This window comes from Sus scrofa, chromosome 13 (assembly GCF_054392235.1).
Source record: "Sus scrofa isolate SSC_HxYL_T2T_F1_AM1 chromosome 13, Sscrofa_HxYL_maternal_Yorkshire_Landrace_v2.0, whole genome shotgun sequence".
Taxonomy (NCBI): Eukaryota; Metazoa; Chordata; class Mammalia; order Artiodactyla; family Suidae; genus Sus; species Sus scrofa.
Window position 1 is genome coordinate 5,250,702 of NC_139395.1, and position 21,062 is coordinate 5,271,763.

The following is a 21,062-nucleotide window of genomic DNA, read 5'->3' on the forward strand; positions in this document are numbered from 1 at the left end:
GCATTCAATCACGCTGCATGGAATCCACTGCATTCAATGACACTGCATGGAATCCACTGCATCAATCGGGATGCATTTTACCATGCTGCATGGAATCCACTGCATTCAATGACACTGCATGGAATCCACTGCATTCACTCGGGATCCATTTAGCCATGCTGCATGTAATGCACTGCGTTTAATCGGGATGCATTTTACCATGCTGCATGGAATCCACTGCATTCAGTGATGCTGCATGGAATGCACTACCTTCAATCGGGATGCTTTGGGCCATGCTGCGTAAAATCCACTGCATTTAATCGGGATGCATTGGGCCACGCTCCATGGAATCAACTGCATTCAATCAAGCTGGATGGAATCCACTGCATTTAATCGGGATGCATTTTACCACGCTGCATGGAATTTACTGCATTCAATCACGCTGCATGGAATTCACTGCATTCAATTGGGATTCATTGCACCACACTGCATGGAATCCACTGCATTCTCTCGAGATCCATTGGGCCACGCTGCATCGAATCCACTGCATTCAATCGGGATCCATTTAGCCACGCTGCATGGAATACTCTTCGTTCAATCGGGATGCATTTTACCATGCTGCATCGAATCCACTGCATTCAGTGACGCTGCATGGAATCCACTGCATTCAATCGGGATGCTTTGGGCCTCGCTGCATAAAATCCACTGCATTTAATCGGGATGCATTGGGCCTCACTGCCTGGAATCTACTGCATTCAATCATGCTGCATGGAATCCACTGCATTCAATCATGCTGCATAAAATCCCCTGCATTTAATAGGGTTCAATTTCTCCATGCTGCATGGAATCCACTGCATTCAATCATGCTTCATTGCAACCAGTGCATTCAATCGGGTACCATAGGGCCACGCTTCATGGAATCCACTGCATTCAATCATGCTTCATTGCAACCACTGCATTCAATCGGGAACCATTGGGCCATGCTGCATGGAATCCACTGCATTCAAACACGCTGCATGGAATCCACTGCATTCAATCGGGATGCTTTGGGCCATGCTGGATAATATCCACTGCATTCAATCGGGATTCATTGGGCCTCGCTGCCTGGAATCCACTGCATTCAATCATGCTGCATGGAATCCACTGCATTCAATCATGCTGCATAAAATCCACTGCATTCAATAGGGTTCCATTTCTTCACGCTGCATGGAATACACTGCATTCACACACGCTGCATGGAACCCACTGCATTCAATCGAGATCCATTGGGCCACGCTGCATCGAATCCACTGCATTCAATCGGGATCCATTTAACCCCGCTGCATGGAATGCACTGCGTTCAATTGGGATTCATTTTACCATGCTGCATGGAATCCACTGCATTCAATGACATTGCATGGAATCCACTGCATTAATCGGGATGCATTTTACCATTCTGCATGGAATCCACTGCATTCAGTGACGCTGCATGGAATCCACTGCAGTCAATCGGGATCCATTGTGCCACATTGCAGGGAAACCACTGCATTCAATCGACATCCATTGCGCCATGCTGCATGGAATCCACTGCATTCAATTGGGATTCATTGGGCCTCACTGCATGGAATACACTGCGTTCAATCGAGATCCATTGGACCACACTGCATGGAATCCACTGCATTCAATCGGGATCCATTTAGCCATGCTTCATGGAATACACTGCGTTCAATCGGGATGCATTTTACCATGCTGCATGGAATCCACTGCATTCAGTGATGCTGCATGGAATGCACTACCTTCAATCGGGATGCTTTGGGCCATGCTGCATAAAATCCACTGAATTTAATCGGGATGCATTGGGCCACGCTCCATGGAATCAACTGCATTCAATCAAGCTGGATGGAATCCACTGCATTTAATCGGGATGCATTTTACCACACTGCATGGAATATACTGCATTCAATCACGCTGCATGGAATTCACTGCATTCAATTGGGATTCATTGCACCATGATGCATGGAATCCACTGCGTTCAATCAAAATCCATTGCACCACACTGCATGGAATCCACTGCATTCTGTCGAGATCCATTGGGCCACGCTGCATGGAATCCACTGCATTCAATCGGGATCCATTTAGCCACGCTGCATGGAATACTCTTCGTTCAATCGGGATGCATTTTACCATGCTGCATCGAATCCACTGCATTCAGTGACGCTGCATGGAATCCACTGCATTCAATCGGGATGCTTTGGGCCTCGCTGCATAAAATCCACAGCATTTAATCGGGATGCATTGGGCCTCACTGCATGGAATCTACTGCATTCAATCATGCTGCATGGAATCCACTGCATTCAATCATGCTGCATAAAATACCCTGCATTTAATAGGGTTCCATTCCTCCATGCTGCATGGAATCCACTGCATTCAATCATGCTTCATTGCAACCACTGCATTCAATCGGGAACCATTGGGCCATGCTGCATGGAATCCACTGCATTCAAACACGCTGCATGGAATCCACTGCATTCAATCGGGATGCTTTGGGCCATGCTGGATAATATCCACTGCATTCAATCGGGATTCATTGGGCCTCGCTGCCTGGAATCCACTGCATTCAATAATGCTGCATGGAATCCACTGCATTCAATGACACTGCATGGACTCCACTGCATTCAATCGAGATCCATTGGGCCACGCTGCATGGAATTCACTGCAATCAATCAGAATCCACTCCACCACACTGCACGGAGTCCACTGCATTCAATCGAGATCCATTGGGCCACGCTGCATGGAATCCACTGCATTCAATTGGGATCCATTGTGCCACGATGCATGGAATCCACTGCGTTCAATCAGAATCCACTGCACCACACTGCATGGAATCCACTGCATTCAATCGAGATCCATTTGGCCACGCTGCATGGAATCCACTGCATTCAATCGAGATCCATTGGACCACGCTGCATGGAATACACTGCATTCAATCGGGATCCATTTAACCACGCTGCATGGAATCCACTGCATCAATCCAGATGCATTTTATCATGCTGCCTGGAATACACTGCATTCAATGACAATGCATGGAATCCACTGCATCAATCGTGACACATTTTACCATGCTGCATGGAATCCACTGCATTCAGTGATGCTGCATGGAATGCACTACCTTCAATCGGGATGCTTTGGGCCATGCTGCATAAAATCCACTGCATTTAATCGGGATGCATTGGGCCACGCTCCATGGAATCAACTGCATTCAATCAAGCTGGATGGAATCCACTGCATTTAATCGGGATGCATTTTACCTTGCTGCATGGAATGTACTGCATTCAATCACGCTGCATGGAATTCACTGCATTCAATTGGGATCCATTGTGCCAAATGCATGGAATCCACTGCGTTCAATCAAAATCCATTGCACCATACTGCATGGAATCCATTGCATTCTCTCGAGATCCATTGGGCCACGCTGCATGGAATCCACTGCATTCAATCGGGATGCTTTGGGCCTCGCTGCATAAAATCCACTGCATTTAATCGGGATGCATTGGGCCTCACTGCATGGAATCTACTGCATTCAATCATGCTGCATGGAATCCACTGCATTCAATCATGCTGCATAAAATCCCCTGCATTTAATAGGGTTCAATTTCTCCATGCTGCATGGAATCCACTGCATTCAATCATGCTTCATTGCAACCACTGCATTCAATCGGGAACCATTGGGCCATGCTGCATGGAATCCACTGCATTCAAACACGCTGCATGGAATCCACTGCATTCAATCGGGATGCTTTGGGCCATGCTGGATAATATCCACTGCATTCAATCGGGATTCATTGGGCCTCGCTGACTGGAATCCACTGCATTCAATCATGCTGCATGGAATCCACTGCATTCAATAGGGTTCCATTTCTTCACGCTGCATGGCATACACTGCATTCAAACACGCTGCATGGAATCCACTGCCTTCAATTGAGATGCATTTTACCATGCTGCATGGAATCCACTGCATTCAATTGGGATCCATTGCGCCACGATGCATGGAATCCACTGCGTTCAATTTAAATCCATTGCACCGCACCACACTGCATGGAATCCACTGCATTCAATCGAGATCCATTGGGCCACGCTGCATGGAATCCACTGCATTCAATCGGGATCCATTTAGCCACGCTGCATGGAATACACTTCGTTCAATCGGGATGCATTTAACCATGCTGCATGGAATCCACTGCATTCAGTGACGCTGCATGGAATCCATTGCATTCAATCGGGATGCTTTGGGCCTCGCTGCATAAAATCCACTGCATTTAATCGGGATGCATTGGGCCTCACTGCATGGAATCTACTGCATTCAATCATGCTGCATGGAATCCACTGCATTCAATCATGCTGCATAAAATACCCTGCATTTAATAGGGTTCCATTCCTCCATGCTGCATGGAATCCACTGCATTCAATCATGCTTCATTGCAACCACTGCATTCAATCGGGAACCATTGGGCCATGCTGCATGGAATCCACTGCATTCAAACACGCTGCATGGAATCCACTGCATTCAATCGGGATGCTTTGGGCCATGCTGGATAATATCCACTGCAATCAATCGGGATTCATTGGGCCTCGCTGCCTGGAATCCACTGCATTCAATCATGCTGCATGGAATCCACTGCATTCAATGACACTGCATGGAATCCACTGCATTCAATCGAGATCCATTGGGCCACGCTGCATGGAATTCACTGCAATCAATCAGAATCCACTCAACCACACTGCACGGAGTCCACTGCATTCAATCGAGATCCATTGGTCCACGCTGCATGGATTCCAATGCATTCAATCGGGTTCCATTTAACCCCGCTGCATGGAACCCACTGCATCAATCGGGATGCATTTTATCATGCTGCCTGGAATCCACTGCATTCAATGACACTGCATGGAATCCACTGCATCAATCGGGATGCATTTTACCATGCTGCATGGAATCCACTGCATTCAATGACACTGCATGGAATCCACTGCATCAATCGTGACGCATTTTACCATGCTGCATGGAATCCACTGCATTCAATGACACTGCATGGAATCCACTGCATTCACTCGGGATCCATTTAGCCATGCTGCATGTAATGCACTGCGTTTAATCGGGATGCATTTTACCATGCTGCATGGAATCCACTGCATTCAGTGATGCTGCATGGAATGCACTACCTTCAATCGGGATGCTTTGGGCCATGCTGCGTAAAATCCACTGCATTTAATCGGGATGCATTGGGCCACGCTCCATGGAATCAACTGCATTCAATCAAGCTGGATGGAATCCACTGCATTTAATCGGGATGCATTTTACCACGCTGCATGGAATATAATGCATTCAATCACGCTGCATGGAATTCACTGCATTCAATTGGGATTCATTGCACCATGATGCATGAAATCCACTGCGTTCAATTTAAATCCATTGCACCACACTGCATGGAATCCACTGCATTCTGTCGAGATCCATTGGGCCACGCTGCATGGAATCCACTGCATTCAATCGGGATCCATTTAGCCACGCTGCATGGAATACTCTTCGTTCAATCGGGATGCATTTTACCATGCTGCATCGAATCCACTGCATTCAGTGACGCTGCATGGAATCCACTGCATTCAATCGGGATGCTTTGGGCCTCGCTGCATAAAATCCACTGCATTTAATCGGGATGCATTGGGCCTCACTGCCTGGAATCTACTGCATTCAATCATGCTGCATGGAATCCACTGCATTCAATCATGCTGCATAAAATCCCCTGCATTTAATAGGGTTCAATTTCTCCATGCTGCATGGAATCCACTGCATTCAATCATGCTTCATTGCAACCAGTGCATTCAATCGGGTACCATAGGGCCACGCTTCATGGAATCCACTGCATTTAATCATGCTTCATTGCAACCACTGCATTCAATCGGGAACCATTGGGCCATGCTGCATGGAATCCACTGCATTCAAACACGCTGCATGGAATCCACTGCATTCAATCGGGATGCTTTGGGCCATGCTGGATAATATCCACTGCATTCAATCGGGATTCATTGGGCCTCGCTGCCTGGAATCCACTGCATTCAATCATGCTGCATGGAATCCACTGCATTCAATCATGCTGCATAAAATCCACTGCATTCAATAGGGTTCCATTTCTTCATGCTGCATGGAATACACTGCATTCACACACGCTGCATGGAACCCACTGCATTCAATCGAGATCCATTGGGCCACGCTGCATCGAATCCACTGCATTCAATCGGGATCCATTTAACCCCGCTGCATGGAATGCACTGCGTTCAATTGGGATTCATTTTACCATGCTGCATGGAATCCACTGCATTCAATGACATTGCATGGAATCCACTGCATTAATCGGGATGCATTTTACCATTCTGCATGGAATCCACTGCATTCAGTGACGCTGCATGGAATCCACTGCAGTCAATCGGGATCCATTGTGCCACATTGCAGGGAAACCACTGCATTCAATCGACATCCATTGCACCATGCTGCATGGAATCCACTGCATTCAATTGGGATTCATTGGGCCTCACTGCATGGAATACACTGCGTTCAATCGAGATCCATTGGGCCACGCTGCATGGAATCCACTGCATTCAATCGGGATCCATTTAGCCATGCTTCATGGAATACACTGCGTTCAATCGGGATGCATTTTACCATGCTGCATGGAATCCACTGCATTCAGTGATGCTGCATGGAATGCACTACCTTCAATCGGGATGCTTTGGGCCATGCTGCATAAAATCCACTGCATTTAATCGGGAAGCAATGGGCCACGCTCCATGGAATCAACTGCATTCAATCAAGCTGGATGGAATCCACTGCATTTAATCGGGATGCATTTTACCTTGCTGCATGGAATGTACTGCATTCAATCACGCTGCATGGAATTCACTGCATTCAATTGGGATCCATTGCACAACGATGCATGGAATCCACTGCGTTCAATCAAAATCCATTGCACCGCACCACACTGCATGGAATCCACTGCATTCTCTCGAGATCCATTGGGCCACGCTGCATGGAATCCACTGCATTCAATCGGGATCCATTTAGCCACGCTGCATGGAATACTCTTCGTTCAATCGGGATGCATTTTACCATGCTGCATCGAATCCACTGCATTCAGTGACGCTGCATGGAATCCACTGCATTCAATCGGGATGCTTTGGGCCTCGCTGCATAAAATCCACAGCATTTAATCGGGATGCATTGGGCCTCACTGCATGGAATCTACTGCATTCAATCATGCTGCATGGAATCCACTGCATTCAATCATGCTGCATAAAATACCCTGCATTTAATAGGGTTCCATTCCTCCATGCTGCATGGAATCCACTGCATTCAATCATGCTTCATTGCAACCACTGCATTCAATCGGGAACCATTGGGCCATGCTGCATGGAATCCACTGCATTCAAACACGCTGCATGGAATCCACTGCATTCAATCGGGATGCTTTGGGCCATGCTGGATAATATCCACTGCATTCAATCGGGATTCATTGGGCCTCGCTGCCTGGAATCCACTGCATTCAATAATGCTGCATGGAATCCACTGCATTCAATGACACTGCATGGAATCCACTGCATTCAATCGAGATCCATTGGGCCACGCTGCATGGAATTCACTGCAATCAATCAGAATCCACTCCACCACACTGCACGGAGTCCACTGCATTCAATCGAGATCCATTGGCCCACGCTGCATGGAATACACTGCATTCAATCGGGTTCCATTTAACCCCGCTGCATGGAACACACTGCATCAATCGGGATGCATTTTATCATGCTGCCTGGAATCCACTGCATTCAATGACACTGCATGGAATCCACTGCATCAATCGGGATGCATTTTACCATGCTGCATGGAATCCACTGCATTCAATGACACTGCATGGAATCCACTGCATCAATCGTGACGCATTTTACCATGCTGCATGGAATCCACTGCATTCAATGACACTGCATGGAATCCACTGCATTCAGTGATGCCGCATGGAATGCACTACCTTCAATCGGGATGCTTTGGGCCATGCTGCGTAAAATCCACTGCATTTAATCGGGATGCATTGGGCCACGCTCCATGGAATCAACTGCATTCAATCAAGCTGGATGGAATCCACTGCATTTAATCGGGATGCATTTTACCACGCTGCATGGAATATAATGCATTCAATCACGCTGCATGGAATTCACTGCATTCAATTGGGATTCATTGCACCATGATGCATGGAATCCACTGCGTTCAATTTAAATCCATTGCACCACACTGCATGGAATCCACTGCATTCTGTCGAGATCCATTGGGCCACGCTGCATGGAATCCACTGCATTCAATCGGGATCCATTTAGCCACGCTGCATGGAATACTCTTCGTTCAATCGGGATGCATTTTACCATGCTGCATCGAATCCACTGCATTCAGTGACGCTGCATGGAATCCACTGCATTCAATCGGGATGCTTTGGGCCTCGCTGCATAAAATCCACTGCATTTAATCGGGATGCATTGGGCCTCACTGCCTGGAATCTACTGCATTCAATCATGCTGCATGGAATCCACTGCATTCAATCATGCTGCATAAAATCCCCTGCATTTAATAGGGTTCAATTTCTCCATGCTGCATGGAATCCACTGCATTCAATCATGCTTCATTGCAACCAGTGCATTCAATCGGGTACCATAGGGCCACGCTTCATGGAATCCACTGCATTCAATCATGCTTCATTGCAACCACTGCATTCACTCGGGAACCATTGGGCCATGCTGCATGGAATCCACTGCATTCAAACACGCTGCATGGAATCCACTGCATTCAATCGGGATGCTTTGGGCCATGCTGGATAATATCCACTGCATTCAATCGGGATTCATTGGGCCTCGCTGCCTGGAATCCACTGCATTCAATCAGGCTGCATGGAATCCACTGCATTCAATCATGCTGCATAAAATCCACTGCATTCAATAGGGTTCCATTTCTTCACGCTGCATGGAATACACTGCATTCACACACGCTGCATGGAACCCACTGCATTCAATCGAGATCCATTGGGCCACGCTGCATCGAATCCACTGCATTCAATCGGGATCCATTTAACCCCGCTGCATGGAATGCACTGCGTTCAATTGGGATGCATTTTACCATGCTGCATGGAATCCACTGCATTCAATGACATTGCATGGAATCCACTGCATTAATCGGGATGCATTTTACCATTCTGCATGGAATCCACTGCATTCAGTGACGCTGCATGGAATCCACTGCAGTCAATCGGGATCCATTGTGCCACATTGCAGGGAAACCACTGCATTCAATCGACATCCATTGCGCCATGCTGCATGGAATCCACTGCATTCAATTGGGATTCATTGGGCCTCACTGCATGGAATACACTGCGTTCAATCGAGATCCATTGGACCACACTGCATGGAATCCACTGCATTCAATCGGGATCCATTTAGCCATGCTTCATGGAATACACTGCGTTCAATCGGGATGCATTTTACCATGCTGCATGGAATCCACTGCATTCAGTGATGCTGCATGGAATGCACTACCTTCAATCGGGATGCTTTGGGCCATGCTGCATAAAATCCACTGCATTTAATCGGGATGCATTGGGCCACGCTCCATGGAATCAACTGCATTCAATCAAGCTGGATGGAATCCACTGCATTTAATCGGGATGCATTTTACCTTGCTGCATGGAATGTACTGCATTCAATCACGCTGCATGGAATTCACTGCATTCAATTGGGATCCATTGCACAACGATGCATGGAATCCACTGCGTTCAATCAAAATCCATTGCACCGCACCACACTGCATGGAATCCACTTCATTCTCTCGAGATCCATTGGGCCACGCTGCATGGAATACACTGCATTCAATCGGGTTCCATTTAACCCCGCTGCATGGAACCCACTGCATCAATCGGGATGCATTTTATCATGCTGCCTGGAATCCACTGCATTCAATGACACTGCATGGAATCCACTGCATCAATCGGGATGCATTTTACCATGCTGCATGGAATCCACTGCATTCAATGACACTGCATGGAATCCACTGCATTCACTCGGGATCCATTTAGCCATGCTGCATGTAATGCACTGCGTTTAATCGGGATGCATTTTACCATGCTGCATGGAATCCACTGCATTCAGTGATGCTGCATGGAATGCACTACCTTCAATCGGGATGCTTTGGGCCATGCTGCGTAAAATCCACTGCATTTAATCGGGATGCATTGGGCCACGCTCCATGGAATCAACTGCATTCAATCAAGCTGGATGGAATCCACTGCATTTAATCGGGATGCATTTTACCACGCTGCATGGAATATACTGCATTCAATCACGCTGCATGGAATTCACTGCATTCAATTGGGATTCATTGCACCATGATGCATGGAATCCACTGCGTTCAATTTAAATCCATTGCACCACACTGCATGGAATCCACTGCATTCTGTCGAGATCCATTGGGCCACGCTGCATGGAATCCACTGCATTCAATCGGGATCCATTTAGCCACGCTGCATGGAATACTCTTCGTTCAATCGGGATGCATTTTACCATGCTGCATCGAATCCACTGCATTCAGTGACGCTGCATGGAATCCACTGCATTCAATCGGGATGCTTTGGGCCTCGCTGCATAAAATCCACAGCATTTAATCGGGATGCATTGGGCCTCACTGCATGGAATCTACTGCATTCAATCATGCTGCATGGAATCCACTGCATTCAATCATGCTGCATAAAATACCCTGCATTTAATAGGGTTCCATTCCTCCATGCTGCATGGAATCCACTGCATTCAATCATGCTTCATTGCAACCACTGCATTCAATCGGGAACCATTGGGCCATGCTGCATGGAATCCACTGCATTCAAACACGCTGCATGGAATCCACTGCATTCAATCGGGATGCTTTGGGCCATGCTGGATAATATCCACTTCATTCAATCGGGATTCATTGGGCCTCGCTGCCTGGAATCCACTGCATTCAATAATGCTGCATGGAATCCACTGCATTCAATGACACTGCATGGAATCCACTGCATTCAATCGAGATCCATTGGGCCACGCTGCATGGAATTCACTGCAATCAATCAGAATCCACTCCACCACACTGCACGGAGTCCACTGCATTCAATCGAGATCCATTGGGCCACGCTGCATGGAATACACTGCATTCAATCGGGTTCCATTTAACCCCGCTGCATGGAACCCACTGCATCAATCGGGATGCATTTTATCATGCTGCCTGGAATCCACTGCATTCAATGACACTGCATGGAATCCACTGCATCAATCGGGATGCATTTTACCATGCTGCATGGAATCCACTGCATTCAATGACACTGCATGGAATCCACTGCATTCACTCGGGATCCATTTAGCCATGCTGCATGTAATGCACTGCGTTTAATCGGGATGCATTTTACCATGCTGCATGGAATCCACTGCATTCAGTGATGCCGCATGGAATGCACTACCTTCAATCGGGATGCTTTGGGCCATGCTGCGTAAAATCCACTGCATTTAATCGGGATGCATTGGGCCACGCTCCATGGAATCAACTGCATTCAATCAAGCTGGATGGAATCCACTGCATTTAATCGGGATGCATTTTACCACGCTGCATGGAATATACTGCATTCAATCACGCTGCATGGAATTCACTGCATTCAATTGGGATTCATTGCACCACACTGCATGGAATCCACTGCATTCTGTCGAGATCCATTGGGCCACGCTGCATCGAATCCACTGCATTCAATCGGGATCCATATAGCCACGCTGCATGGAATACTCTTCGTTCAATCGGGATGCATTTTACCATGCTGCATCGAATCCACTGCATTCAGTGACGCTGCATGGAATCCACTGCATTCAATCGGGATGCTTTGGGCCTCGCTGCATAAAATCCACTGCATTTAATCGGGATGCATTGGGCCTCACTGCCTGGAATCTACTGCATTCAATCATGCTGCATGGAATCCACTGCATTCAATCATGCTGCATAAAATCCCCTGCATTTAATAGGGTTCAATTTCTCCATGCTGCATGGAATCCACTGCATTCAATCATGCTTCATTGCAACCAGTGCATTCAATCGGGTACCATAGGGCCACGCTTCATGGAATCCACTGCATTCAATCATGCTTCATTGCAACCACTGCATTCAATCGGGAACCATTGGGCCATGCTGCATGGAATCCACTGCATTCAAACACGCTGCATGGAATCCACTGCATTCAATCGGGATGCTTTGGGCCATGCTGGATAATATCCACTGCATTCAATCGGGATTCATTGGGCCTCGCTGCCTGGAATCCACTGCATTCAATCATGCTGCATGGAATCCACTGCATTCAATCATGCTGCATAAAATCCACTGCATTCAATAGGGTTCCATTTCTTCACGCTGCATGGAATACACTGCATTCACACACGCTGCATGGAACCCACTGCATTCAATCGAGATCCATTGGGCCACGCTGCATCGAATCCACTGCATTCAATCGGGATCCATTTAACCCCGCTGCATGGAATGCACTGCGTTCAATTGGGATTCATTTTACCATGCTGCATGGAATCCACTGCATTCAATGACATTGCATGGAATCCACTGCATTAATCGGGATGCATTTTCCCATTCTGCATGGAATCCACTGCATTCAGTGACGCTGCATGGAATCCACTGCAGTCAATCGGGATCCATTGTGCCACATTGCAGGGAAACCACTGCATTCAATCGACATCCATTGCGCCATGCTGCATGGAATCCACTGCATTCAATTGGGATTCATTGGGCCTCACTGCATGGAATACACTGCGTTCAATCGAGATCCATTGGACCACACTGCATGGAATCCACTGCATTCAATCGGGATCCATTTAGCCATGCTTCATGGAATACACTGCGTTCAATCGGGATGCATTTTACCATGCTGCATGGAATCCACTGCATTCAGTGATGCTGCATGGAATGCACTACCTTCAATCGGGATGCTTTGGGCCATGCTGCATAAAATCCACTGCATTTAATCGGGAAGCATTGGGCCACGCTCCATGGAATCAACTGCATTCAATCAAGCTGGATGGAATCCACTGCATTTAATCGGGATGCATTTTACCTTGCTGCATGGAATGTACTGCATTCAATCACGCTGCATGGAATTCACTGCATTCAATTGGGATCCATTGCACAACGATGCATGGAATCCACTGCGTTCAATCAAAATCCATTGCACCGCACCACACTGCATGGAATCCACTGCATTCTCTCGAGATCCATTGGGCCACGCTGCATGGAATCCACTGCATTCAATCGGGATCCATTTAGCCACGCTGCATGGAATGCACTGCGTTCAATCGGGATGCATTTAACCATGCTGCATGGAATCCACTGCATTCAGTGACGCTGCATGGAATCCACTGCATTCAATCGGGATGCTTTGGGCCTCGCTGCATAAAATCCACTGCATTTAATCGGGCTGCATTGGGCCTCACTGCATGGAATCTACTGCATTCAATCATGCTGCATGGAATCCACTGCATTCAATCATGCTGCATAAAATACCCTGCATTTAATAGGGTTCCATTCCTCCATGCTGCATGGAATCCACTGCATTCAATCATGCTTCATTGCAACCACTGCATTCAATCGGGAACCATTGGGCCATGCTGCATGGAATCCACTGCATTCAAACACGCTGCATGGAATCCACTGCATTCAATCGGGATGCTTTGGGCCATGCTGGATAATATCCACTTCATTCAATCGGGATTCATTGGGCCTCGCTGCCTGGAATCCACTGCATTCAATAATGCTGCATGGAATCCACTGCATTCAATGACACTGCATGGAATCCACTGCATTCAATCGAGATCCATTGGGCCACGCTGCATGGAATTCACTGCAATCAATCAGAATCCACTCCACCACACTGCACGGAGTCCACTGCATTCAATCGAGATCCATTGGGCCACGCTCCATGGAATACACTGCATTCAATCGGGTTCCATTTAACCCCGCTGCATGGAACCCACTGCATCAATCGGGATGCATTTTATCATGCTGCCTGGAATCCACTGCATTCAATGACACTGCATGGAATCCACTGCATCAATCGGGATGCATTTTACCATGCTGCATGGAATCCACTGCATTCAATGACACTGCATGGAATCCACTGCATCAATCGTGACGCATTTTACCATTCTGCATGGAATCCACTGCATTCAATGACACTGCATGGAATCCACTGCATTCACTCGGGATCCATTTAGCCATGCTGCATGTAATGCACTGCGTTTAATCGGGATGCATTTTACCATGCTGCATGGAATCCACTGCATTCAGTGATGCTGCATGGAATGCACTACCTTCAATCGGGATGCTTTGGGCCATGCTGCGTAAAATCCACTGCATTTAATCGGGATGCATTGGGCCACGCTCCATGGAATCAACTGCATTCAATCAAGCTGGATGGAATCCACTGCATTTAATCGGGATGCATTTTACCACGCTGCATGGAATATACTGCATTCAATCACGCTGCATGGAATTCACTGCATTCAATTGGGATTCATTGCACCACACTGCATGGAATCCACTGCATTCTGTCGAGATCCATTGGGCCACGCTGCATCGAATCCACTGCATTCAATCGGGATCCATTTAGCCACGCTGCATGGAATACTCTTCGTTCAATCGGGATGCATTTTACCATGCTGCATCGAATCCACTGCATTCAGTGACGCTGCATGGAATCCACTGCATTCAATCGGGATGCTTTGGGCCTCGCTGCATAAAATCCACTGCATTTAATCGGGATGCATTGGGCCTCACTGCCTGGAATCTACTGCATTCAATCATGCTGCATGGAATCCACTGCATTCAATCATGCTGCATAAAATCCCCTGCATTTAATAGGGTTCAATTTCTCCATGCTGCATGGAATCCACTGCATTCAATCATGCTTCATTGCAACCAGTGCATTCAATCGGGTACCATAGGGCCACGCTTCATGGAATCCACTGCATTCAATCATGCTTCATTGCAACCACTGCATTCAATCGGGAACCATTGGGCCATGCTGCATGGAATCCACTGCATTCAAACACGCTGCATGGAATCCACTGCATTCAATCGGGATGCTTTGGGCCATGCTGGATAATATCCACTGCATTCAATCGGGATTCATTGGGCCTCGCTGCCTGGAATCCACTGCATTCAATCATGCTGCATGGAATCCACTGCATTCAATCATGCTGCATAAAATCCACTGCATTCAATAGGGTTCCATTTCTTCACGCTGCATGGAATACACTGCATTCACACACGCTGCATGGAACCCACTGCATTCAATCGAGATCCATTGGGCCACGCTGCATCGAATCCACTGCATTCAATCGGGATCCATTTAACCCCGCTGCATGGAATGCACTGCGTTCAATTGGGATTCATTTTACCATGCTGCATGGAATCCACTGCATTCAATGACATTGCATGGAATCCACTGCATTAATCGGGATGCATTTTACCATTCTGCATGGAATCCACTGCATTCAGTGACGCTGCATGGAATCCACTGCAGTCAATCGGGATCCATTGTGCCACATTGCAGGGAAACCACTGCATTCAATCGACATCCATTGCGCCATGCTGCATGGAATCCACTGCATTCAATTGGGATTCATTGGGCCTCACTGCATGGAATACACTGCGTTCAATCGAGATCCATTGGACCACACTGCATGGAATCCACTGCATTCAATCGGGATCCATTTAGCCATGCTTCATGGAATACACTGCGTTCAATCGGGATGCATTTTACCATGCTGCATGGAATCCACTGCATTCAGTGATGCTGCATGGAATGCACTACCTTCAATCGGGATGCTTTGGGCCATGCTGCATAAAATCCACTGCATTTAATCGGGAAGCATTGGGCCACGCTCCATGGAATCAACTGCATTCAATCAAGCTGGATGGAATCCACTGCATTTAATCGGGATGCATTTTACCTTGCTGCATGGAATGTACTGCATTCAATCACGCTGCATGGAATTCACTGCATTCAATTGGGATCCATTGCACAACGATGCATGGAATCCACTGCGTTCAATCAAAATCCATTGCACCGCACCACACTGCATGGAATCCACTGCATTCTCTCGAGATCCATTGGGCCACGCTGCATGGAATCCACTGCATTCAATCGGGATCCATTTAGCCACGCTGCATGGAATGCACTGCGTTCAATCGGGATGCATTTAACCATGCTGCATGGAATCCACTGCATTCAGTGACGCTGCATGGAATCCACTGCATTCAATCGGGAAGCTTTGGGCCTCGCTGCATAAAATCCACTGCATTTAATCGGGATGCATTGGGCCTCACTGCATGGAATCTACTGCATTCAATCATGCTGCATGGAATCCACTGCATTCAATCATGCTGCATAAAATACCCTGCATTTAATAGGGTTCCATTCCTCCATGCTGCATGGAATCCACTGCATTCAATCATGCTTCATTGCAACCACTGCATTCAATCGGGAACCATTGGGCCATGCTGCATGGAATCCACTGCATTCAAACACGCTGCATGGAATCCACTGCATTCAATCGGGATGCTTTGGGCCATGCTGGATAATATCCACTTCATTCAATCGGGATTCATTGGGCCTCGCTGCCTGGAATCCACTGCATTCAATAATGCTGCATGGAATCCACTGCATTCAATGACACTGCATGGAATCCACTGCATTCAATCGAGATCCATTGGGCCACGCTGCATGGAATTCACTGCAATCAATCAGAATCCACTCCACCACACTGCACGGAGTCCACTGCATTCAATCGAGATCCATTGGGCCACGCTGCATGGAATACACTGCATTCAATCGGGTTCCATTTAACCCCGCTGCATGGAACCCACTGCATCAATCGGGATGCATTTTATCATGCTGCCTGGAATCCACTGCATTCAATGACACTGCATGGAATCCACTGCATCAATCGGGATGCATTTTACCATGCTGCATGGAATCCACTGCATTCAATGACACTGCATGGAATCCACTGCATTCACTCGGGATCCATTTAGCCATGCTGCATGTAATGCACTGCATTTAATCGGGATGCATTTTACCATGCTGCATGGAATCCACTGCATTCAGTGATGCTGCATGGAATGCACTACCTTCAATCGGGATGCTTTGGGCCATGCTGCGTAAAATCCACTGCATTTAATCGGGATGCATTGGGCCACGCTCCATGGAATCAACTGCATTCAATCAAGCTGGATGGAATCCACTGCATTTAATCGGGATGCATTTTACCACGCTGCATGGAATATACTGCATTCAATCACGCTGCATGGAATTCACTGCATTCAATTGGGATTCATTGCACCATGATGCATGGAATCCACTGCGTTCAATTTAAATCCATTGCACCACACTGCATGGAATCCACTGCATTCTGTCGAGATCCATTGGGCCACGCTGCATGGAATCCACTGCATTCAATCGGGATCCATTTAGCCACGCTGCATGGAATACTCTTCGTTCAATCGGGATGCATTTTACCATGCTGCATCGAATCCACTGCATTCAGTGACGCTGCATGGAATCCACTGCATTCAATCGGGATGCTTTGGGCCTCGCTGCATAAAATCCACAGCATTTAATCGGGATGCATTGGGCCTCACTGCATGGAATCTACTGCATTCAATCATGCTGCATGGAATCCACTGCATTCAATCATGCTGCATAAAATACCCTGCATTTAATAGGGTTCCATTCCTCCATGCTGCATGGAATCCACTGCATTCAATCATGCTTCATTGCAACCACTGCATTCAATCGGGAACCATTGGGCCATGCTGCATGGAATCCACTGCATTCAAACACGCTGCATGGAATCCACTGCATTCAATCGGGATGCTTTGGGCCATGCTGGATAATATCCACTGCATTCAATCGGGATTCATTGGGCCTCGCTGCCTGGAATCCACTGCATTCAATCAGGCTGCATGGAATCCACTGCATTCAATCATGCTGCATAAAATCCACTGCATTCAATAGGGTTCCATTTCTTCACGCTGCATGGAATACACTGCATTCACACACGCTGCATGGAACCCACTGCATTCAATCGAGATCCATTGGGCCACGCTGCATCGAATCCACTGCATTCAATCGGGATCCATTTAACCCCGCTGCATGGAATGCACTGCGTTCAATTGGGATTCATTTTACCATGCTGCATGGAATCCACTGCATTCAATGACATTGCATGGAATCCACTGCATTAATCGGGATGCATTTTACCATTCTGCATGGAATCCACTGCATTCAGTGACGCTGCATGGAATCCACTGCAGTCAATCGGGATCCATTGTGCCACATTGCAGGGAAACCACTGCATTCAATCGAAATCCATTGCGCCATGCTGCATGGAATCCACTGCATTCAATTGGGATTCATTGGGCCTCACTGCATGGAATACACTGCGTTCAATCGAGATCCATTGGACCACACTGCATGGAATCCACTGCATTCAATCGGGATCCATTTAGCCATGCTTCATGGAATACACTGCGTTCAATCGGGATGCATTTTACCATGCTGCATGGAATCCACTGCATTCAGTGATGCTGCATGGAATGCACTACCTTCAATCGGGATGCTTTGGGCCATGCTGCATAAAATCCACTGCATTTAATCAGGATGCATTGGGCCACGCTCCATGGAATCAACTGCATTCAATCAAGCTGGATGGAATCCACTGCATTTAATCGGGATGCATTTTACCTTGCTGCATGGAATGTACTGCATTCAATCACGCTGCATGGAATTCACTGCATTCAATTGGGATCCATTGCACAACGATGCAAGGAATCCACTGCGTTCAATCAAAATCCATTGCACCGCACCACACTGCATGGAATCCACTGCATTCTCTCGAGATCCATTGGGCCACGCTGCATGGAATCCACTGCATTCAATCGGGATCCATTTAGCCACGCTGCATGGAATGCACTGCGTTAAATCGGGATGCATTTAACCATGCTGCATGGAATCCACTGCATTCAGTGACGCTGCATGGAATCCACTGCATTCAATCGGGATGCTTTGGGCCTCGCTGCATAAAATCCACTGCATTTAATCGGGATGCATTGGGCCTCACTGCATGGAATCTACTGCATTCAATCATGCTGCATGGAATCCACTGCATTCAATCATGCTGCATAAAATACCCTGCATTTAATAGGGTTCCATTCCTCCATGCTGCATGGAATCCACTGCATTCAATCATGCTTCATTGCAACCACTGCATTCAATCGGGAACCATTGGGCCATGCTGCATGGAATCCACTGCATTCAAACACGCTGCATGGAATCCACTGCATTCAATCGGGATGCTTTGGGCCATGCTGGATAATATCCACTGCATTCAATCGGGATTCATTGGGCCTCGCTGCCTGGAATCCACTGCATTCAATAATGCTGCATGGAATCCACTGCATTCAATGTCACTGCATGGAATCCACTGCATTCAATCGAGATCCATTGGGCCACGCTGCATGGAATTCACTGCAATCAATCAGAATCCACTCCACCACACTGCACGGAGTCCACTGCATTCAATCGAGATCCATTGGCCCACGCTGCATGGAATACACTGCATTCAATCGGGTTCCATTTAACCCCGCTGCATGGAACCCACTGCATCAATCGGGATGCATTTTATCATGCTGCCTGGAATCCACTGCATTCAATGACACTGCATGGAATCCACTGCATCAATCGGGATGCATTTTACCATGCTGCATGGAATCCACTGCATTCAATGACACTGCATGGAATCCACTGCATCAATCGTGACGCATTTTACCATGCTGCATGGAATCCACTGCATTCAATGACACTGCATGGAATCCACTGCATTCACTCGGGATCCATTTAGCCATGCTGCATGTAATGCACTGCGTTTAATCGGGATGCATTTTACCATGCTGCATGGAATCCACTGCATTCAGTGATGCTGCATGGAATGCACTACCTTCAATCGGGATGCTTTGGGCCATGCTGCGTAAAATCCACTGCATTTAATCGGGATGCATTGGGCCACGCTCCATGGAATCAACTGCATTCAATCAAGCTGGATGGAATCCACTGCATTTAATCGGGATGCATTTTACCACGCTGCATGGAATATACTGCATTCAATCACGCTGCATGGAATTCACTGCATTCAATTGGGATTCATTGCACCACACTGCATGGAATCCACTGCATTCTGTCGAGATCCATTGGGCCACGCTGCATCGAATCCACTGCATTCAATCGGGATCCATTTAGCCACGCTGCATGGAATACTCTTCGTTCAATCGGGATGCATTTTACCATGCTGCATCGAATCCACTGCATTCAGTGACGCTGCATGGAATCCACTGCATTCAATCGGGATGCTTTGGGCCTCGCTGCATAAAATCCACTGCATTTAATCGGGATGCATTGGGCCTCACTGCCTGGAATCTACTGCATTCAATCATGCTGCATGGAATCCACTGCATTCAATCATGCTGCATAAAATCCCCTGCATTTAATAGGGTTCAATTTCTCCATGCTGCATGGAATACACTGCATTCAATCATGCTTCATTGCAATCAGTGCATTCAATCGGGTACCATAGGGCCACGCTTCATGGAATCCACTGCATTCAATCATGCTTCATTGCAACCACTGCATTCAATCGGGAACCATTGGGCCATGCTGCATGGAATCCACTGCATTCAAACACGCTGCATGGAATCCACTGCATTCAATCGGGATGCTTTGGGCCATGCTGGATAATATCCACTGCATTCAATCGGGATTCATTGGGCCTCGCTGCCTGGAATCCACTGCATTCAATCATGCTGCATGGAATCCACTGCATTCAATCATGCTGCATAAAATCCACTGCATTCAATAGGGTTCCATTTCTTCACGCTGCATGGAATACACTGCATT